The 23,256-nt window shown below is 43.1% G+C and overlaps 1 protein-coding gene across 3 annotated transcripts in view; it reads left to right on the plus strand.

The window, feature by feature from the left end:
- MCC (MCC regulator of WNT signaling pathway) overlaps nt 1–23,256 on the plus strand; it is a 460,067-nt gene that overhangs the window by 277,037 nt on the left and 159,774 nt on the right. Inside the window, exon 1 of one of the 3 annotated variants that reach the window (XM_032254008.1) lies at nt 7,494–7,570. The exons of the other annotated variants lie outside the window; for them this stretch is intronic. The gene's annotated coding sequence lies outside the window, so the exon portion shown is untranslated. Of the gene's footprint in view, nt 1–7,493; nt 7,571–23,256 lie in introns of those variants that run through there. 3 annotated transcript variants of the gene reach the window in all.

The following is a 23,256-nucleotide window of genomic DNA, read 5'->3' on the forward strand; positions in this document are numbered from 1 at the left end:
GTAGAGTAGGGTAGGGTTAGGGTAGATCTCAGCTCCTGGAAAATAGGTTAAAACTGACAGAGCCATATCCTATTGCCTATGCAACACTCTACTCAAAGTATTGTTTATATAATTCTATCTTTACTGGATATTAGCTTTCTACCTTGGTTTCTCCTTCTTTCTGTATTCATTCATGTCATGTTTGACTGAGTACCTGGGTTCGTGTTTCCCCCAGACATCCTCTTTCCTTTCACCTCTGCAAATTCTACCTTCAGATTTCTTACTGCACCTGTACTTGATCATTCCCAGCCCCCTTCTCAATCCCAATTGTATCCAGTCTGGGGATACACATTTGTCTGATACACTGGCTGGCCCATACTGATCATGGTTTTTTGTGTGTGTTGGGGGAAGGTGTTGCTAGGCTTATATTCCTTATATTCCAGACTAAAACAAAAGTTTTAAGATATGCCTCATACATATTTTCTAAGGGCCTCATATGCATTTTCTAAACTACCCCCCAGTTTAGCAAAACACCAAACTTGTATTAACACAGAATAAATATTTAAGAGAGAGAACTGGGAAGGAAGAGAGAATATGGGCAAATTATGGGAAGGTATATTTAGAGGACTTCTAATTCCTGGTTAGAGTCGCTTGTCTGGGAGGGGAAAACTTGTACTGTTGAGGGTTGAAGGCTTCACTCTTCGCACCCACAGCTCTGTCGCCACACTCCCTGCCCCGCTATATCCCTGTGTTAATGTCAAATGTGTGCTACAAGAGCCTAATGAATGTCATAGGGTAGATCACATTGTGGCTGCAGTGAAAAGAGAGAAACAACAGTCAAATATATGTTCTTTAAGTCAGGTGGAGACCCTATCATACAAATTTTATGACTCTGACACAGATGGTCTTAAGCATGGATGCCATTTTAATAAGCAAAAATGAAATAGCGCTCTAGACACATCATTCATAAACTTAACAAGAATTATTCCTCTCCCCCCTTTTTCTTTTGTGTGTGTTTGTTTTGGTCAGACTTGGTGTTTCTCTTTTTAAAGAGAAGATACGATGAATGCAGTGGGAGCCCAACCATAAACGTGACATCCCAGGAAGTAGACAATTCCCTGTAGGAATGGCCATGGAAGGCTCCTGACCCACTGACACTAGGAGCTACAGGCTAGTGTTTGAAAACAGCTGTGTTCCTGCTCTGAGTTCAGTGGTGTCTTGGAGTAAGAAGAAAACATACCTGTTTTTTGCTTGACAACTTAACATAAAACACTTTCCCAGAGGAAATTCCTATACTGGGTCTTTACGATAAAATTATTGCAGCCATAAAAGTAGTCCTGTATCCAAAACCTAATGGAAATCAGGATAGGTCAAAAGTAAAGTGTATGTATTCTGTCATCTTTCTATTTCCTCTGCAGGCTTTATGGGCTGGGTTTGGAGGAACCCAGTGGAATTGCCATTGGCACTGTCTGATGTTTTGTAGTGTTGCTTAGGCAGAGCATGACTGACTGGGGAGCCATTGATATATGACAATTGGGAGCAATAACATTTTGAGAATGAAAATTATTTTTGAAGCCTTACTTCTTCTTCTGAGACATTTTAATAAGTCTGGTTTTTATGGCTTTAGGTAAACATGTCAACTGTTCCCTAAAATCAGATGAGTTTTGTATGCACAAATTAATGAATTGCTTAGAGCATCAATCTTGGAATGTCAGAGCCTCTCAGGGGAACCCAGACCTCTGATACAGAATATAATCTCGCTCTGTTGGACGTACAGCTTCTGTTAAGATTCTGGTTGTGAGAGATGTTGTTTAGGGAAGATACTTTAAGAGATAGCCTGTGCCAATTTACTTTTTGAAGTATTTTAGGATCAATTCTTGGATGAAATTAGACCACTATGTGATAGCAATATATACCACGACCATTAGTCCCTCAAGGATTGGATTTAGGATCTGACCTTGGTGTTAGGCCTCTGAATTTTCTAGTGAATTGTAATATATTAGGAGCATACAAAATCCACATCTACGTTTTTGTGGCCACAATGTTGGGGACATTGCCTTTGAGCAATATAGTGAGGAACTGTAATTCCTCAGGTAAGAGTGTCTCTCTAAAGCCCTGAATCTTTTAAGAAGCAGAGATGTTTGTTTGGTTTTTTTTTTTTCATGATACTCTTGCTAGCTGAATTTTCTCTTTGCCTCAGTTTCCAGAAGACTTAAAAACACTTTATGTTCTATTTTGGCATCATAGCAACTGCATTGCCTCATGATTGAAAGGCTTGCTTTTTTTCAGTTTCTTTATCTCACATTTCAGATAGTAATGGAAGTCTAATCCCATCTTGAAGAACTTAGTTCTTTGAGAAAGAAAGCCACAAATACCATTACCCAGAGGACCTGGTCCTACATTTTTTTATAGGGGTCAGCATCCTGAGGCAGGGAAAGCCTCCAGGAGTCCCGCTGCACACAGCTTCTGGGTGCTTTTGAAGGATGGTGGTTTTCCTTCTGCATTAGTTCCAGGCACTCTGTAGAAAGGAATCAGTTTTGTCCATCAGGGGAACAGAGGTGCCAACTTCCTTCTCACAAAGTGTGCTCTGTAAGGGATTGATTTGAACTAATTACCCAGCTTACAAAATACCGTATCTGGTGACTGTGATATGTCACTCTGATAGGTACTAAAGATATGTATCTTCAGCAGCAGAACCCTTTTTCCAAAGAAAGTTCACAGGCCAGCCCACCTTAGCTATGTCTCTGCTTTATCCAGGTTGGCTCATTTGGCTACAGATCAGTTGAGAGGATGAATGGGGTGGAAGTTGTAATCATTGTACAAAGTGGAAAGTATGGAATTATTATCTGTACTACCTTTGGCAAGCAGATACTGCATATGAGTAAGCATTTAGCTGGATAATTTCTTTCTCTTAAGTGAATGGTGAAGGCAGACATGATTGAGGTCTCCAGTAGCTCAGGCCCCACCTCTGCTAGGGCTTTCATTCAGCACTCCACATTAATGTGGCCTCTAGGGGCCGAAGGATGTTACCAAAGGATATCGTGTTAAAGTTCTGTTTATAGGAGTGTTTCTCTTAAGCTGTTACCTCTAGCTAGGATCAGAATGGACCATTGATATACCTCATTTAACTCAGTAGGTATAACTCTGAAAAGGCGTGTGAGTATAATTTTTGTAAATGTGCTCATATTTTAAGTGCCCTAGGAAAAACCTTTATTCAAGGGAGCCCTGCTGAGAATCATTTTGTAAAGTGCTATGCTCACAGTAGGCATTGGATAACTACATGGATGGACAGATGAAAAGAACAAAGATAAGTATTGTTTTGTAAGAACAATCCTTTCATTAGAGCCATTCTCTAAGATTCAGTTCAAACGGAGGATAGGTGTCCCCAGACCTTGCTCTCCTAATAGCCTTCATGTGTCTCTGTCATTAAATAGCTAATACGTAGTGGATGCTTACCATGAATGAGACTCTGTGCTAAACATCTTTGCTCTGCCATCTCATTCAATCCTCCTGACAACCCTGTGAGGTGAGAACACTGTGGTTTAAAGAGGCAGAATGATTTACCCACAGTTGCTTAACTAGTAAACAGTGAGGTCTAGTGTCAAATACAAATCTACCTGATTCCAAAGTTTCTAACCCCCAAATTCATGTGTTTGTAATCTTTTTGTGTGTATGTGTGTCCCCTAGATGCCAGCTGCTTAGAAAAAACTGAACTTTGTTTTACATATCTTTGCCCCCTTGGTTCCAACTATAGTGCCCAGTACACAAAGGCTCTTATTTGAATTAATGGAATGAGAGGGAGGACCAAGATAGTGTTAGGAAGAACTGGATTCTATTCTAGTTCTAGTGCTAGATGAGTCGTTTCGTCTCTCTGTAATACCAAAGAAATGAAGGGTAATGATCCCTGTATTGCTTACATCACAGAGCTGTTGTGATGATCAAATGAAGGAAAGCTTACGAAAACGGTAAGGAGCTATACAGATATTGAGAAGGATTCATAAAATAAATTACATATTTATTTACTTTGCAAATACAGGACTAGGGTTCCTCAAAGTGTCTGAAAATTTTACTTTTTATTTTTTGAGACAGTCTGTTCTGTCACCCAGGGTGGAGTATAATGGCACAATCTTGGCTCACTGTAACCTCTGCCTCCCAGGTTCCAGTGATTCTTGTTTCACAGCATCCCGAGTAGTTGGGATTACAGGCATGCACTACTATGCCTGGCTAATTTTTGGTTTTTTTTTTAGTAGAGATAGGGTTTTTGTTATGTTGCCCAGGCTGGTCTTGAACTTCTGGCCTCAAGTGATCTGCCTGCCTCAGCCTCCCAAAATGCTGGGATTATAGGTGTGAGCTACTGGGCCCCATCCCAAAAAAATTAAATATTTGGAAAATGACTTGCATAAGGAAAGGATAGATTTTTATAAAGCCAAGAGAAGAAAATTGTCGAAGATAATTTTTAAGGCTCTACGGTATTATACACATACTAGCAAATGGGTAAACAATAGGATTCCAGTTAGGAGGAAAAACATCCCAAGGTAGTGAGTACACCCTGGGTGGGGCGTCCGAGGACCAGGGCACTCAGTAGAGCTTGCATGCTACCTTTCTTGGGAAAGTGCCTCCACCTTGCCACCAGGCCCCAGTTTTCCTGTTTGTAAAATGAGGTGTTCAGAGTCGATGACCGCAAGCCCCAGTGACCTGTCATCTGAACTTCAGTTTTGGAACAGTTCTGCAAGATTGAGTTGTCCAGTGGTGTAGCCGCCGCTGCTCACTTTGGATGGCAGCACACAGTGCTTGCTGCCAACTTTAGGCTTACAAAAGGGCTAGGCAGTGAAGCAACAGGAAAGGACCCATCCCTGTGGAGTGGCTTCAGGAACCTTCTATGGAAATGCCCTGGACCCCAAAGCTGGTCTGTGCACTGGGTCGACTGAACGTCCTTGTTCGCCCTGTTAGCTCTGGCTTCAGTCATCTTATTTGGGAGAATATTCTCTACCCCATGGCACCCCTCATGGTTTTGCTACCCCCTCACCTCTAATCTGCTGACTTGAAACTTGGATTTCTCTTATTTAAAGCAAATAAGATGTTTTTCTATAGTGTAATATAAAAATACTCTTTAAGACTTTTCTTTCAACCTTAGACCTATTCATGCTTTTAAAACATAGTCTTTGGACAGACTGGTAAGAACATGCCCTTTGATAGCATCGTAAGTTTTGTAATATTTACCTTCAAATGCATTGCTTAAGTTTCCTGTTGACCTTGGTAGATACACAGAGCAGGTATGACTGTCTGCATTTTACAAATGCAGCCTAGAAGAGGAAGGGAAGCCCCACAAGGGACATGGCAGAGCAGGACCTTAGACTTTGTTTTCTCCATCCTGTTTTGCCCACCTTCTCTGTAATACAAGCCCACATTCATATGCCTGACCACCAGGTCAGTCCTATTTAGTAAGCAAGCAGGGAAGGTAATGTTCTCATTAAAGCTGAGGAAATCAAGGCTCAAGAGTGAAGCTCCTTGCCTCTATGCCTTTAACTATGTATTCTAGATCTGAAGCCTGCCTCCTCTGATTCTTAGATCCTGCTCTTTGCACTGCATCAGCACTTCCTGTGAAAACTGCAGGCTGAGTCCTCCAAATATATAAATAAAATATATCAACGGAAACTCGTCGAGAAAAATACCAGTAAGGCAGGGGTGGAGGGAGGGGGAAAGGAGGAAAAGACTGAGACTGGCATGTGAATTGCTTGCTTCCTTCACCCAAGAGTAGGAAGCAGTCTTTGGTGTTGGAATTCTCTTTAGCTATGCCTATAAAACCAGCCTATAGCCCAAAACTCCCTGCATCAGCCCTGTCATCTGTTGAATGTGGGGGAGTTATTTCAGGGTTTCACTTTTCATTCTAGGTGTTTGCCTGTTTTCTCTATTATTCACATTTGCATTGATCAATTGTTGGATATAAAAGTAAGACTTCAAAATTGATTCACTTTAGTTTTCCAGACTAATCCACCTTGAATTATAGGTCTGCTGTCTGACAAATGGCAAAAAGTATTATGATCAGAAGTAGTTGGAATTACCCTCCCCTGTGATCATAACTGTGGGACAGAGAACAGCTTTGTAATGGCTCTTTCTTTGCACGATTTGTCCTGGTTTCCTGCCAGCCATGCTTTTCTGCCTGGAGCACCGTCTCCGCAGCCCAGGGCCTGCTGGCTCTCTCCCCGGCATTTCTCCTCAGATATTCTGCGCAGCGCCCTCAGATCTGCCCAACTGCATTGAACAGAGACGAGAGAACAGAGACTCGATGAAATGAGCATCAAGTATTTTAATAGTAAAAATAAATTTTTATTTGGTGTATATTGTTGTAGAATGTTAATGCATTTCTGAGGGAATTAGATTGAATTTTAAGTAGCTACCCTCACAGTTTTAGAACTAAAAATCTGTATATCAAGATCAATCAATAGAGCTTTTCTGAGGAAGGGAGTTTTGTGTGCGAAGGGCTTTATCTGCCACGTGATGGCTTCATTACTTCACACTTAGTGCTAGAAAGAGGCTTTGTGATTATTTTAAGTATGCCCTGGCATTCCTGCTCTTGCCCATAATGCCGTAATGGTTCTTGCACACCCTCAGGACCATTCTCTAGGCACAGAGGTAGTTACTCCCAGTTGTCTCCTTGACCGTGTTTACAGACTTTATACTCATTCTTCTTACTCATCTCAGCCGCCCAGAAAGGCTACGGATAGGGACCAGTGGGATAAAAATTACAGGAAAAGGAAGGATGGAAAAGGAAGGGATATTGAGTCTGTACTCAGTTTGGCATCTGTCATCTCTCCTCAAGTTTGGTTTGCTCTTAAGAATCTGAATGGGCAAAGAACCAATCTTGGAGACTTTTTAAAAAGCCTTCTTATAAATTGTATCATGATAAGTCCACATTAATCTGACGAAGAAATGCCACGTTTGCTTTGCCCTGGATCTATGGCAGAGAAATCTAATAGCAAACTCCACACATCTGGTATCTAGCCTCGTCTTAATCTGTCCTTTCACAGGTAGCCTTTATTTGTAATATTTTGATTATTGCACGTGTGTAAGATCCAGCATTGTTTGTTCATTCTGGTGGCTTGCACGGCGCCTGGTTGAGTGGTTGAATGTGGGTTTGCTTTGTTAAAGCCACAAACTTTGGAAGCAAAATAATCACACCAAGTGATCTGGCTTATGTTGACTCTTCTGTAAATAGTATGCGCTCAGGGAGTATTTGGTGGCCCCCCGGGCAGGTCAGCAAAGTGGTTGTGAGACAGGGTAATCTGGTCTGGGTCCTGCTGAAAGCTCTTATTGATATGGGATTAGTCTCGGTGGAGACAACGTGCTGTCACATGGGCATCAGTGCAACTGAGAGGAGTGAGAGCCGAGGCCGGTGGGGGAGGGGCGGCGCTGAGTCACTGAGTTCATTAAAAGGCTACTGAACAGGCGCGTGGCAGGCCAGACCAACCCCGGACTGTGCCTCCACCACACCCATCCCCACACCTCTTGAGCAAGGAGGACCAGAGCGCGTGACGAGGTAGGAACACAAGCCCAGGGAGCTGGCCCAGCTCACCATGCCTGTCTACCTCTTGTAGGTTCAGGCCCCTGGGTAGATTCTCAGTAGGGCAAGAGGGAGGCTGGGCTGAAACGTGGGAACGCTTGTATTCCCCAAGTCCAGCCACCCCAGCCTGAGTAGTGGCTTCTCTCTACAAATGGGAAGGGGAGTGGGCACCAAAAGATTTCCTGGCTTGGTGGCTCACAAGATCTGAAAGGAAAAATTGTGTGTGCTTTACTGGTAGCCTGCAGTCAAATATTATTTTGCCAGATTGGGTGCAGTTTAGAGTCACATCTAAACTTGGCAGTGAGCAGGCATTGTTGATGAAAAATAGGGTTGAGAGCATGTTAAGTCAGTGTTCTAACACAGATGCCGTATAGTTAAAAATCTGAAGCTTCTATATCTCCAGAAAAAAGTGTTTTGTTTTGTTTTTTAAAGCAAATTTTTATCAGTGTTGGGGCTAAGGGCAAAGTGGAAGGTATATGGGGGACTGGAGAATGGGAGCAGAAGTCACAAAGCCTGATAAGCTGTTTCTCACCTCCGTAAGCAGAGGCTAATTATGTGTTTAAGTTTTTTTCCAGTCTTAGACATCTTAACATACCATGTGTGTATAAGCGTGTGTTTTTCTGTCCCCTGCACATACAGTCGGCATATCTGAATGACTGCTAATAAATGAACTTGTCCAAAAGAGTGACAACAATGAGCCTGTAGGCAAACAATGTACGTATTGTCAAAACAGATTGGCAGCTGGTGGTAGCTGGAGAAAACTGTTCAAAGTAAACCCAGTGTCAGAGCTACCCCCGTGTGGGTTATCAGTCCTGGAGAACAGACTTTGGCAAATCTTGATAAAGAAGTGGCTGCTTGGTCTAAGTGAGTTTTTTAAGGCACTAGTAAACAGTCATTTCTCGTAGAAGCTCTGTGTGCGTTCCAGCAGAACCCTGGGATTGCTTTATTTGTTTTGAACTTCTTCCCCTATCCTTCCTTTTTTTTTTTTTTTTTAATTTTGCAAAACTGAACGGTGAATTATTTAATCACAATTTGTTCAGAAGCATCTAAGGCAGGGAAGGCAGGCAGCAGATGTTTGGTGGCTTCAGTTAACAGGGAAAAATTAGTAATGGAGGCTAAGGGTTGAGCAGGTTTAGGGAAGAAGGAAAGCCTATGTGGTAGAGGAAGCTTGCTGTTGACTTAGTTGCATCGGTAGCCAGTAAAAACTGGGAGGGAAAGGGGAGAGATGAAAAATGGGGTTGTGAGGTCATTCCTTGCTGCTGTTGCCCCTTTACTGCCTAGAATGAGTGTAGTCTGCCTGACAGCATGTTACTTGGATGCTGGGACAGGAAACCACTTCATTCCTGGCTCCCCTGGTCTCAATTAGCTTAGGTGTAAAAACTTGCTTGGTTTTAATCTATCCGTCCAGCAGAAAGGCTTTTCCCCTTTAAGGAGAAAGGAATGTTGTCTTGGGTATTAATGAACCTTTACTAAACCAGTCTTCCTGCATAATTAAATTACTTTGAAGTTATAGAAGCACCTAAATGTTAAGGCTTGACATAAAATCCCGAGCATATTTTTAATATTTCTTTCAAGTTTTCATAAAAGTTTAGAAAATGAGGATGTCAAAAGCATTGACTCTGAAATGCATGAAGTAGGTTTAGCAAAACCTATTTCTGGGGAGAAAAGCAAAAGCTTTTTGGTTCTTGAGTTTTTAAAGTCACCAAAAGGAGCCATGGATTAGGGCTTCATCTGACTTGAAGCTGTAGATTTAGGGAGGGTGGGATACCACATTGCAGTGGGCCAGTAGTTTCTTATTTCCGGTTCCAAGTGTATACACCTGATACATCAGAGGCTTTTTCTCCCCGTGTAAGGGGTTTCACATGAGAATTTAACTAAATGTTTGATCTTAATTCATCAGACTCCAAATAACCTGCAGATCACCTTTGGCAGAATGTTAACCCTTTATCCAATACCTAGTCAAATTAGTGTTCAAGGAAAGCCAAATTTTGAAGGTTTGCCTTGTTAGGCAACAAGGCAAACCTTCAAAATTTGGCTTTCCTTGAACACTAACATTGGAAGATTTTTGCCTAACAAAAGCCCTTCCCTGCTGCTGGCGCAGCACCAGTTTCCCGCAAGTCGAGGTGTCTTCGCAACTTACTGCTGGCCTCACCTAGGTAGCCACCTGGGCACCATCTAGTTTCAAACCCCCTTATTTGCTGTGTCTTTGAAATTTTTCTTTATTTCTGGGAATAGACCCTTTTGCTTATAAGGTTGGCTAGGCTTTTGTTTGCTTTTTAAGTTGTATCCAACATTTCCATGTTTTTAAATGGAGAAGGGGCTTCCTGTATCAGCTCAGTCTGCTGTATAGATCTGAGGTCTAGCCTAACTAAATGGAACAGGGAAGTTAAATATGGGAGAATGTTTCTTTTTTTCTCTATTTATTTTGTTGCATTTTAGGTTTTGGGTTACATGTGAAGAACATGCAAGATTGTTGCATAGGTACACACATGGCAGTGTGATTTGCTGCCTTCCTCCCCATCACCTACATCTGGCATCTCTCCCCTTGCTATCTCTCCCCAAATCCCCACCCCTCACCGTCCCTCCCCTGTTGCCCCCCAACTGACCCCAGTGTGTAGTGCTCCCCTCCCTATGTCCATGTGTTCTCATTGTTCAACACCCGCCTATGAGCGAGAACATGCAGTGTTTGATCTTCTGCTCTTCTGTCAGTTTGCTGAGAATGATGGTTTCCAGGTTCATCCATGTCCCTGCAAAGAACAGGAACTCATCATTTTTTATGGCTGTATAATATTCCATGTTGTATATGTGCCACATTTTCTCTGTCCAGTCTATCATCGATGGGCATTTGGGTTGGTTCCAGGTCTTTGCTATTGTAAACAGTGCTGCAGTGAACATTCATGTGCACGTGTCCTTATAGTAGAATGATTTATAATCCTTTGGATATATACCCAGTAATGGGATTGCTGGGTCAAATGGAATTTCTATTTCTAGAAATAGAAATGCCTTGAGGCATCGCCACACTGTCTTCCACAATGGTTGAACTAATCTACACTCCCAATAGCAGTGTAAAAGTGTTCCTATTTCTCCACATCCTCTCCATCATCTGTTGTCTCTAGATTTTTTAATGATCGCCATTGTAACTGGCGTGAGATGGTATCTCAATGTAGTTTTGATTTGCATTTCTCTGATGACCAGTGATGATGAGCATTTTTTCATATGTTTGTTGGCCTCATATATGTCTTCTTTTGTAAAGTATCTGTTCATATCCTTTGCCCACTTTTGAATGGGCTTGTTTGTTGTTTTCTTGTAAATCTGTTTTAATTCTTTGTAAATTCTGGATATCAGCCCTTTGTCAGATGGGTAAACTGCAAAAATTTTTTCCCATTCTGTTGGTTGCTGATTCACTCTGACTGTTTCTTTTGCTGTGCAGAAGCTTTGGAGCTTATTAGGTCCCATTTGTCTATTTTGGCTTTTGTTGTCAATGCTTTTGATGTTTTGGTCATGAAGTCCTTGCCTACACCTATGCCCTGAATGGTTTTGCCTAGATTTTCTTCCAGGGTTTTTATGGTGTTAGGTCTTAGGTTTAAGTCTTTAATCCATCTGGAGTTAATTTTAGTGTAAGGTGTCAGGAAGGGGTCCAGTTTCTGCCTTCTGCACTTGGCTAGCCAGCTTTCCCAACACCATTTATTGTACAGGGAATCCTTTCCCCATTGCTTGTTTTTGTCTGGTTTGTCAAAGATCAGATGGTTGTAGATATGTTGTGTTTCCTCCGAGACCTCTGTTCTGTTCCATTGGTCTATATCTCTGTTTTGGTACCAGTACCAAGCTGTTTTGATTACTGTAGCCTTGTAGTAGAGTTTGAGGTTACGTAGTATGATGCCTCCAGCTTTGTTCTTTTTGCTTAGAATTGACTTGGCTATGCGGACTCTCTTTTGGTTCCATATGAAGTTGAAGGTGGTTTTTTCCAGTTCTGTGAAGAAGGTCATTGGTAGCTTGATGGGGATAGCATTGAATCTGTAAATTGCTTTGGGCAGTGTGGCCCTTTTCACGATACTGATTCTTCCTAACCATGAACATGGAATGTTTCTCCATCTGTTTGTGTCCTCTCTTATTTCGTTGAGCAGTGGCTTGTAGTTCTCCTTGAAGAGGTCCTTTACGTTCCTTGTTAGTTTTATTCCTATGTATTTTATTCTCTTTGTGGCAATTGTGAATGGCAGTTCGTTCTTGATTTGGCTCTCTTTAAGTCTGTTATTGGCGTATAGGAATGCTTGTGATTTTTGCACCTTGATTTTGTATCCTGAGACATTGCTGAAGTTGCTTATCAGTGCGAGAATGTTTCTTTACGTTGAATCAGATAGTCTTGGCATTAGAAGGAACCCCTCCCACCACCGTTCCTTGTATAGTCTTGTGGTTTCTGGAAGGGAGGGGATCTGTGGAAGCAGGCAGGTAGTGATATATCCTCACAGCAACTTGTGGTTCACTGTAAAGTCATCTCGACCCACAGAGCTGCTGTCCTGAACCCTCCATCCGAATGGCTTTCATTGGACAAACGATACCTTCCTGTTGCTATATTTGTATGAGATCACTTTTCCTTTGTAATTGCAAATTCATGATGTTTACTACTCATTGGCTATGCATTTATAATGATATTCCAGCTCCCTTTTATTTTTTCCTATTAGGTTACTACAGAAGGACGGGATTTCAAACCTATCGTATTTACTGTCTTCTGCTGCTACCAGGATATAAATTTTACCTGTTTTCCTCCACTTTCCAAATTTCACATTAAAACTTAACCTTGTCAGTTTGTCCACAGCAAAACTCTTTCCACCCATGCCCATGAGATGCCCTTTCTCTCCAGCTAGGAGCCATCATTCTAGTGTGTCACACAGAGTTCCTAAAAATAATAATTCTGTTTCAGATTCCCGTATGTGTTACTTGGCCACTTTCATCTTTCAAAATCAATAGCCTTCACCTGGAAGAAGCCAGAAAAATATCCCCCTTGGGTTTCAGGGTTTTCTTCAGAAAGTTCAGGATGTTTGGAATGGTGTCGCTCATTCTGGAAAAATCAGACCTGGAGAGGAGAGGATGGTGTTAGCTTTGGTGGTCTGTTGCATTGTTTTGTCTTCTTGGCCTCATTTTCTTCAGCAAGTTGGCAATCATTGGGAATAATGATCTCATCCGCATGGGGATGAAATCCAACTGCTTTCACCCCATTGACCATTCTACTGGAGCCCCCTGAGACTTTGTTGTATGGCCCATGGCACACAGTGTCTGCTGCAGTGCTGCTGCTTCAGATTTCATTCACTCTCCAACCCTAGTTTTGACTCTTTTTAGATAATCCTCTTGAGAATCTGGATGCAGAACACATTCCTCCCAGAAAAGATGCGCACATAGAATTTGATGTCCAGTTTCAGGGATTAGCACTTCTTGTCTATTCAAAGTAATTGGACTCCAGCTTCAGAACCCCTTATTTAAACTGCCCGCACTCTTTTTAGATTTGACAATTTAGTTTACTACATGTGGTTTCTATTATTGATTCCCCGAAGAGGGCCTTACTCCTGTTCTGTGTGTCTTGTGGTTTTATGTATTATTTACACTGGGACCTCAGGTAACACAATACTAGATTAGTCATGGTCCCTGGTTCACACTTAACACCTGTCCATGCAGGATACTCTTCGATTGGTTTTGTTTCATTTCTTTCTTTCTTTTTTTTTTTTTTGGACGTGGAGTCTTGCTCTGTCACCCAGGCTGGAGTGCAGCGGTGTGATCTCGGCTCACTACAATCTCCACCTCCCAGGTTCAAGCAGTTCTCCTGCCTCAGCCTCCAAAGTTGCTGGGACTATAGGTGTGCATCACCACACCCAGCTAATTTTTGTATTTTTAGTAGACATGGAGTTTTACCCAGGTGATCCACCCACCTCAGCCTCCCAAAGTGCTGGGATGACAGACATGAGCCACCGCCCCCAGCCTACTGATTTCATTACTATATAACATCTAACCCTTGTGAACCCACCCCCAACACACAAACTTGAAGGTGACTGTGTGCACCTCAGACTGTGTAGTCCCATCTCCCAACCCAGCCCAGCCTCTCTCCTAAATCTTGTGCCAGCTGTTTCCTTGTGTTCCTCAGAGGTAGTTTTGTTACATCTATACCTTTTGGTTATCTTTTTTTTTTTTTTGAGATGGGAATCTTGCTGTGTCACCCAGACTGGAGTACATGGCCCATGATCACTGCTCACTACAGCCTCGACCTCCCAGGCTCAAGAGATTCTCCTGCCTCAACCTCCCAAGTAGCTGGGACCACAGGTGCAGGCTACTATACCCAGCTAATTATTTAAAAAATTATTTGTAGGGGCTGGGCACAGTGGCTTACTCCTGTAATCTCAGCACTTTGGGATGCCAAGGAGGGGGCAGATCACCTGAGGTCAGAAATTTGAGACCAGCCTGGCCAACATGGTGAAACCCCATCTCTACTGAAAATAATAAATTAGTTGGATGTGGTGGCACGTACCTGTAGTCCCAGCTCCTCGGGAGGCTAAGGCAGAAAAATCACTTGAACCTGGGAGGTGTAGGTTGCCATGAGCCAAGATAGTACCACTGCACTCCAGCCTGGGTGATGGAGTGAGACTCTGTCTCAAAAAAAAAAAAAAAAAAAAAAAAAACAAATTATGTGTAGGGACAGAGTCTCACTGTGTTACCCAGTCTGGTCTCTAACTCCTGGCCTCAAGCAATTCTCCTGCCTCGACCTCCCAAAGTGCTGGGATTATAGGCGTGTGCCACCACACCTGGCCCCACATCTGTACATTTCTAAAAGGTTAGATATGATTCATTTCCTTCCTTCTCTCTTGAAATGTATAAGTTCTTCAAGGTTCATTCATTTTAAAATACTTGAACACCTGCTAGGTGTTAGGTCCTGAGGTGGCAGGGGAAGAAGTTCTCAAAAGGCAGACTCTACTATCAAGTAGCTCAGGAAGAAGATGCCAAAACCCTTTAAACTCAAATAGTGACACCAGCAAAGACATGAACAAGGTGAACTGCCTTATATAGGTGATACCATTACTGTGTGTGGTACGAGACCTGTTTTATGCTAAACTTATACATATTATGAATGTATACATTATACATAAACTTAGACACGTGATACTATGATGCACCAGCTTTCCTGTTAACTGAATTGTATAGGCTCACGGCATGGCTGGCCACCAGTTCTTCCCCCTTTCTAATCTGCACCATTCCATACCTTCCATTTAGCCAGAGTGAGATGCTTTTCAGACACACCTTCACTCTTGTAGTCACATGACACGAGTGTCGCCTCTGTACTTTCCTCTGCCTCTCCTACCTGGGTTTATGCAAAACAGCGTAGCCTGGAGCACGGAGCAAAGGCTTTGGAGTTGGCCACCTTGGGCTCAAGTCCTGGCTTCACAGTTCCCCTGTGACCTTGAGGAGATTACTTAATGCACCACCTCCTTTTTTTTCTCAACTGTAAAGTGAGGATAGTAATTCACCTGTGGGGTTGCTGTGAGGCTTGAATGGAATAAAGCGCTTAATACATGGGGCCCTCTGCATAGTGAGTTTTCAGTATTTGATGCCATCATTAGTTATTGTTTTGGCCTCTCATGACCCAAGAAATGGTGGGAGGTGAAAATTAAAGAGACTGGCTGTCATCAGGTTTCCTATGTGCTAGGGAGCTTATTTTACTTTATGATTTCAACAGCTTTGAGATGTATTTCACATCATATAATTCAGCGTCTTCCAATGTCCAATCCGGTGGTTTTTAGTGTGCTCAGAGTTGTGCGTCAATCACCACAATCAATTTTAAAACATTTTTCACTGCCTAAAAAAGAAACCTCATAACCTTAAGTAAGCATTCCCCACTTCTCTCCCCCTACCCACCTGTCCTCTCCCCCAGCCCAAGCAGTCACCTATCTATTCTCTCTCTGTTTGCCTACTTGGGCTTAAAAAAAATATTGTGGGTCTGAGAACTGGTTTAGGAAAAAAAAAATTCCCCCTTTTGAATTGTAGTTATATCTCCTTTGACCAATATCTCCCCATCTCTGAGAATTTATTTCAATAAGAAAGAAGCCTGTGACAGTGGAGTGGACGCCCAGTCCACCACAGCCCTTGGCTCCAAAAAGTCTGAAGTCCTAATTCCACAATATCAACATGTGCCACCATTTCTTGCTCATATTTCCATATATACATCTTATGTTTCCAGAACTAGGTTTCAAGCTCCATGAGGGCAGACACTGCATCTTTTATTTTCAATGTTACATGTGGGATGGCACCTTTAATTAATTGTTCCAAAGGCCATCAGTAGAGATTCCAGATCACAGGACCCAAAGTCAACCTGAACCCGTAGACATACTTCTGATTGCCCACAGTTTTTTTTTTGTTTGTTTTTTGGTTTTTTTTGAGACGGAGTCTCATTTGGTCGCCTGGGCTGGAGTGCAATTGCGCAACCTCAGCTCACTGCAACCTCTGCTTCCCGGATTCAAGCGATTCTCCTGCCTCAGTCTCCCAAGTAACTGGGATTACAGGCATGTGTCACCATGTTTGCTTAATTGTTTGTATTTTTAGTAGAGACAGGGTTTCACTGTGTTAGCCAGGATGGTCTCGATCTCCTGAGCTTGTGATCTGCCTACCTCAGCCTTTCAAAGTCCTGGGATTACAGGCGTGAGCCACCATGCCTGGCCGAGTATTTTTTTTTTTTTAATTAGCATTGGTAAGTAGTCCTTACACATCAAAATAATTCACTTAAAAAGCCCCATTTCTGGATTTTCTTTAAAAATAGTAATATCTAGCAACATGGGACCCATATTTCCACCTTGCAACAAATGCTGGAGTTGAGAAGCAGATGCCTGGTGGTAAATGAGACATGTCCTCTCATCCCATAGGCCCCTCTGCTCCCTCCTGCTCACCTCACCCACTTCCATCAGGGCTCACCCACTAACCTGGGCACTGGACTGTGCCCCAGGTCATAAGAGCCTGATACCAGGAAGGAGAGGCATTCATCCATCCACCACTGCTTCTAAAACCCAGCCCTAAATGTTGGGACAAGCAAGGGAGGTGGGATGAAGATATTTCCCATTAATTATGGTATCTTACCTGTAGACATATCACCAATGGAAGTGACTCCCAGCATGACTCCAGTGAAAGACTACATGCTAACTGAGGCACAAGTAAACGATAGAAAAAAATGAAGTTTGCTGCTGCCTGAGCTGCCTATGGGATCTCATGCATGAGGTTGTTTGGCGCTAGCTCTTTAAGGATGATAGGATTTCAGTAGCAGGAAGAGAAAACGTCCTTCTCCCTTAGGAGGTGACAGATGCAAAAGAAGGCAGCTGTGACTTGACCACCATGACCCACACGTAGAGACGTAGAAGGAGCTGAGAGAGAGGTGGCGCCGCATGAGAGACCCTGAAAGCCAGATGGTGGTATTTGGAACACAGGTGGAAGGGTGCTGCTGCCAAAGATTTTTGAGAAGGGGAGTATTGTGGTCAAAGGATTTTGAGAAGTGAAAATATCTTCACCTATTAGCAAACATCCCAGAGCCAGAGATGGCATACTGACCTGTTTGCCAGGATGTCTTCTCCACCTTCCATCTGGCTTTTTCTTGCAGCCCATTGCTTCTAAAAGTGCTCCAATGATGTCAGAAAGACGTTGTGAAAATGTGTTTCTGACATCGTTGGAGCAGTCTTAGAAGAATGAAAGAAGCGCCTTTCTTTCCCAGGCCCATGGGTGTGTCAGTTCGCAGAGTCCCAGTGATCTCAGGAGACCCAGAGCCCACAGATGGGTGATAAATTTCACATGCAATTGGAAGTGCATTAAAGGGGAGTGGTGACATGAGAAAGTTGAACCTGCCTGTCATATGAAGAGATGGGAAACATATTTGAGGCTGCTCTAAGTTACACCAGACCTAAGCAGGCAGTGTTTGTGTCTGGTTGAGACCAGATTGTAGGTCTAATTCTGTAAGTGAAACTCGCTGTATCCTGGTTGTTATAATTTGCTTTCTGCTGGTATGTGCTGGCAAAGGTTCTACATTCCTGGTGCTGGTAAGGAACACTGCTCACCCCTTCCGAGCACACTCTGTTGAGAATGCTGCTGCTGTGGCTCGGATGTTGATCGACACCCTCACAAGGTCCATTTTCACACCAAGTGTGATCTGTGTGTGGTCTTGGAGCTGACTTCCTTTGCTGTTCCCTTCAACAAATGCTTTGGTATGTTTAATCCACACTGCACTGGGAAAGCCCTTGGCACAATCACTGTCTGAAATGGGTGTGGATGCTTCTGGGGCAACCTGGTTCTATTCAGAGTTAAACATCACTGCTCCCAACAAGGGAACCACCAGCCTGAGTGTGATGTCACTGACAACAGAAGTGAGGCCTGCTGTGGGGCCATGTTCTTTTGTTTACTTTGTGGCTATTTTGGACCTGGTTTATTGGATTTGCTTTATAAACTGCATCTAGATTCATTTTCACAATGAGTCCTCAAGAAATGACTGTAGATGAGGGAATTTAAGATTGCCAGAATCTTCCTACAGAGCAGTGTTCATCACTCAGCAGCATATGGCATCAGGAGGCCTCTTCTTCCCTCCACTCCTCTCCTCTCCCCTCCCCTCTTTTTTTTTTTTTTTTTTTTTTTTTTTTTTTTTTGAGGCAGAGTCTCTCTTTGTCACCCAGGCTGAAGTTCAGTAGCTTAATCTTGGCTCACTGCAGCCTCCAACTTTTGGGCTCAAGTGATCCTTTTGCATCAGCTTCCTGACTAGCTGGGACTACACACATGCATGCTCAGTTAGTTTTTATTTATTTGTAGAGACAGATTCTCACTTTGTTGCCCAGGCTGGTAGCGAACTCCTGACTTAACGCAGTCCTCCTGCCTGGGCCTCCTAAATTGTTGGTGTTCAGGGTGTGAGCACGCCACACAGACCAGGAGGCCTTTTGAGTCGTGTCAAGCTGTTGTTATTCTCTCTTCTGTGCGGCAATGTTGGACTTTAACCGATTCAACAGAAGTTTCTCAAGAGTGTTTTGCATGTACTAAGTATTGTACAAGCCCTGGATTAGTTAAGGTAGCACCATGCACACCTGCTGGATGCCTGGATTTCTTTATGACGTTTCTAAGACAGATTCAGTCATTTGTCAAATATGACCTTTTTTTATTTTCTCCCAACCACAGAATTAGAATATGATGATTATGTTACTTTATGAGCTTAGATCTGTAGGAGTCGTCTGGAGCCTGCATACTTTTTCCCCAAGTTCTGTTTCTTCAGTTTGTGCAACTGCGACCACATGAATAGGGGTACCTATAAACATGAGGTAGAACTGGCAGGTAGATGATCCCCAGGTGTGGTACTGGAAAAAAACAGGAATAGGTGACAAAACACGCTTTCATAGAAAAATATCGCCCAAATCATGCTTTGGTTAATCATTCTTTAGAAATAAAAAAGGAGAGGAGGAATTCTTAGGTGTACATTAGCATTCACTAAAGTAAATCTCAGTTGGACTATAGACTTAGGTGTACAAATTGACTGCATAAACAAATGGAGGTGCCTGTGTGTGAATGAATAGCTTAAACTCTGGAAGAGTGGATCACAGGCTCTGAAGCTGTTTCCTAGGAGAAAAAGAATTGGAGTCGGGGAACGAATTTTATTCTTACTTTATGTATTTCTCTGTCATTTGAATTTGTAACAGTGAGGAAAGTACATACACCCACACCCACGAATACACAAATACTATCCTGACCAGATGTGGTGGGAATTCCTAGGCTTAACGTTAGTGAGAGAAATGACAAAAGGGTAGATAATAGGATTTGACAACAAACATGTTACTTTTATGGAAAGAATGTAGACAAATAGAAGAAAATATTTCCAACAATTCCATGTTACTGTTCTCAAGTAGCTTAATATAGTAAGAACATCTGGTAGGCTGAATGCCTGCCCTACCCTCACCATGTCCTAATCCCCATAATTTGTGAATATTTTACCTTACATGGTAAAAGGGACTTTGCATATGTCCCTTTGCATATTGACTACCATCAATAATAGCTTAAGATGAGGCTATTATCCAGGTAGGCTCAGTGTAATCAAAAGGGTCTTCATAAGAGGGAGGGAGGAAGATGAAAGTCAGAAGAAAGAGATGTCATATTGGAAGCAAAGAGTCAGAGTCAGAAAGACTTGAAAATACGGTGCTGCTGGCCTTGAAGATGAAGGAAGGGGTCATGAGCCAAGGAATGCCGGCAGCTACCAGAAGCTAGAAGAGGAAGAGCCAAGGAAATAAATTCTCCCCCAGAGCCTTTCCAGGAAGCCCAGCCCTAACAATACCTCAATTTAGGCCTAACAAAATGGTTTAATAATAAGTGAACAGTAAAACTTGTTAAGTTGCACATCACACTGTTAGTTCCAGAGCTAGGATTCTTTCTGGCACACACAATCCAGAGCCCATGCATGAGTGTCTTCAATCCACATATACGGGTACACACAGACATATGCTAATTGTAAATAGGTAGGGGATATAGGTTATATTTTCTGCATGTGCTTTTTCATAACTTACAAATTTCTTACAGAGAATATATAATCCCGTGTTCAGGAGAAGAGGAAAAACTTCTTAGTGAAAGAATGGTACCTTGTGTTTCACGGTTTATCAACATTGACAAGGTTGTCCAGAGAATGTTCTTATCTGAAGGGAAAGCCTTCTAGACTGCATGTCTCAAAAGTGTTTTCAAAGGGTGACCTTCACCTAATAGCTTGGCCTCACCTAAACGTCTTAGGTATTGTCTTTGGTTATTCTTAGGTGTCAGCACTTCTTTAGGGTCTGGTGGGTTAATGCCATGGTGAAGGTAGGGGCTTGTGGCACGGGGCCCGGCCACATGGAATGAGATCTAAGCTCAAAAGGTGACATAAACATCATCTTATAGTGTGTGATTGGGGGAAAACAAAACAAAAGGTCATATTTGACAAATGACTGAATCTGTCTTGGATACATCATAAAGAAATCCAGGCATCCAGCAGGGGTCCATGGTGCTGACCTAATTTATCCAGGCTTTGTACAATACTTAGTACATGCAAACACTCTTGAGAAGCTTCTGTTGAATTGGTTAAAGTCCAACATTGCCCCATAGAAGAGAGAAAAACAACTTGACACTACACCTAAATCAAAGTATTAGGGCCTTAGGACCTTCATGGGGGATTTGTGGCCCACCAGGGGACTGCTCTTTCTCATTGCTGTTCTATAATCAGTTGTGTCACTTTAACTGTCCTGGAAAAAAAGAGACTGTTGCATCCTCCTCTCTTAAAGTCGCCCATCCTCAGCCCCATGACCTCACTTCCTTTCTGTTCTCTAATATAGAGATGTGGCGAGGAAACTTCTGCCTGCATCACTGTGAGGTTGGGGGGCCCGTGATCATCATCTTCAGTTCCCTTGCACTCCTGTTTCTCCCCTTTGCTCAGCTGAGCACAACAGCCTGTGTAAGGGAACATGGCCAGGAGGAAGGCTCGTAGGTGCCCTCTCGATTTAGTAGGGTCATGCCTTGGATGGGCCTCCAGGGCCAGTTTCCCCACAATGGCCAGCGATGTTCCTGGTTAGGCTGTAGCCAGAAGAAACGATGTTAAAGAGTTCCTTTTATTCATATGAAGAGATAGAAGAAGATGACAGAAGCAAAGCCCAGGCCCACAAACCCAAGAAGAAGAATAAGGGTCAGAAAAGTGTGGAGTACTGGTGCAGAGGCAGATAGGGCAGCCTTTCCGACTTCTTCTTCTTCTTCTTTTTCCTTTTTTTTTCTGAGAGTCTGGCTTTGTTACCAGGCTGGAGTGCAGTGGCATGATCTCAGCTTACTGCAACCTCCATCTCCCAGCTTCAAGCAATTTTCCTGCCTCAGCCTCCTGAGTAGCTGAGACTATAGGCATGTGCCACCATGCCCAGTTAGTTTTTGTACTTTTAGTAGAGATGGGGTTTCACCATGTTAGCCAGGATGGTCTCAATCTCTTGACCCCGTGATCTGGCCACTGCGGCCTCCCAAAGTGCTGGGATTACAGGCGTGAGCCACTATGCCCGGCCAACCTTTCCCAGTTCTAACATTGGAGGGGAAGAGATCAGGAGCAAAGACAGGTAAGCAGCCTCCCACTTTCTGCTTGGTAACACTTGACAACTTGAATGAAATGTATTGGAGACTGCTAAAAGGAGGTGATTGTCACTTTTGCATTTGATGATTTCTGTTCATTTTAAGTCATCTGTATAATCTGGAGAGGATGGGCCCTTCCAGCCTGCTGCTGAGATCCAGCTGTCAGGGTCATGCCTGCCTCATGCCAGGCGCCATGCTTTGCCCTCCACTCCATCTTCCTTGCACACTTCGGAATACTTGATCCTGGTCCTCCAGATGGTCATCACATCGTGATGGGGCTGTGTTCAAGAGATGGCAAACTTTAAAGACATTTATGTTTCTCTGCCTCTCAGGTTTAGACAGTCCCTTACTCCCCACACCCAGTAAGGGAATCCACTCAGAGGATGTTTCATATACTTGCTCTTGCCCCTGCCCTGGGTTTTCCTAGCACTGCCCTTTTGCAGCTCGAGATGCTGAGATCCTGAAACCATTCAGATATCTGTCTATTGTTGTGCCAGATCCTGCTGTTCACCCCACCCCACTCTAAGTTTTGTGGTTGTTTTGTTTGTTTGTTTCCGCAGAAGGGGTACTAATACAAACAGCTCTGCATTCTTTAGCTGTGACTCAGGAACAAGTTTTCCCCCTTAGAGTTCAGGCTTTTCTTTGTTTTAACCTGGAGCCTTTCTCCTTGGTGTTCTAAGCTTCTCCTTTGATGTGCATCATTGAAAGCTTCCTGACACCGGAGAATCCTCATAGCCCCTCCTCTGCGTGTGATTTTTGCCCTTGCTGTGCAGGCCAGAGATCCTGGATCTAGGGAATCGCGATTGCTTGCCATCACTATTTGTTATCATCCTTCTCCATAGACCTTTCAGTTTCATGAGGAAATAGGTCAAGTGGCTTGTCAAAGCCTTACGGAACTAGAGCAGCCTGTGAACACAAGCAAAGGACAGCTAGTTCTCTCACATCTTATCACCTGACCGCTTAGCTATGGACTTAGTTCACTTTACAACTGCAGTTTGACCAAGACTGCAATAGCAGCTGCCCAGGCAGAAAATAAGGGGACCTTATAGACACCTTAACACCTGATCAGGTGCTAACAGAAGACCCTAGGTTGAGGAGTCATGGGCTGCAGGTGGCTAGGCTGGGATTGATGCTGAGTGGTCCATTAGCCAGTGGGATCTCAGTGGACTAACGAGATTCTCTAGAGAATCCACATCCGAGAGCCAAGTCTTCTCCTGCAGGAATGTTATACAGCTTCATTGGTAATGGTGGTTAGTGGGCTTTTTATGGGTTGCTGCTTAATTAAGATTACGGCTAATTAAACGTGAGTGACTTGCCTATTTAATTTAAATTTGGTAATATCCATCCATGTCCTTAAACACAACCTGCTTCCTTTTTCAAAGGCTAAACAGTGATTCCAACTGGACTCTGAGCACTTGGAGCCAGCCTCCTGCTTGCTTAATTGATTTATTTCTCTTTTTATTTTGATCTGCTCAGTTGATTCACTTTTATTTTTTCTCTATAGTGTGTCTATAAAGGAGTAAGACTGTACAGCCTAGTGATAGACTGTGAGGCTTAGAGTCACCTGAGTCCAACACTACTTTTAAGCAAGTCATAATGAACCT

The sequence above is a fragment of the Sapajus apella genome, unplaced genomic scaffold (assembly GCF_009761245.1).
Source record: "Sapajus apella isolate SASKATOON/1434 unplaced genomic scaffold, GSC_monkey_1.0 scaffold1, whole genome shotgun sequence".
Taxonomy (NCBI): domain Eukaryota; kingdom Metazoa; phylum Chordata; class Mammalia; order Primates; family Cebidae; genus Sapajus; species Sapajus apella.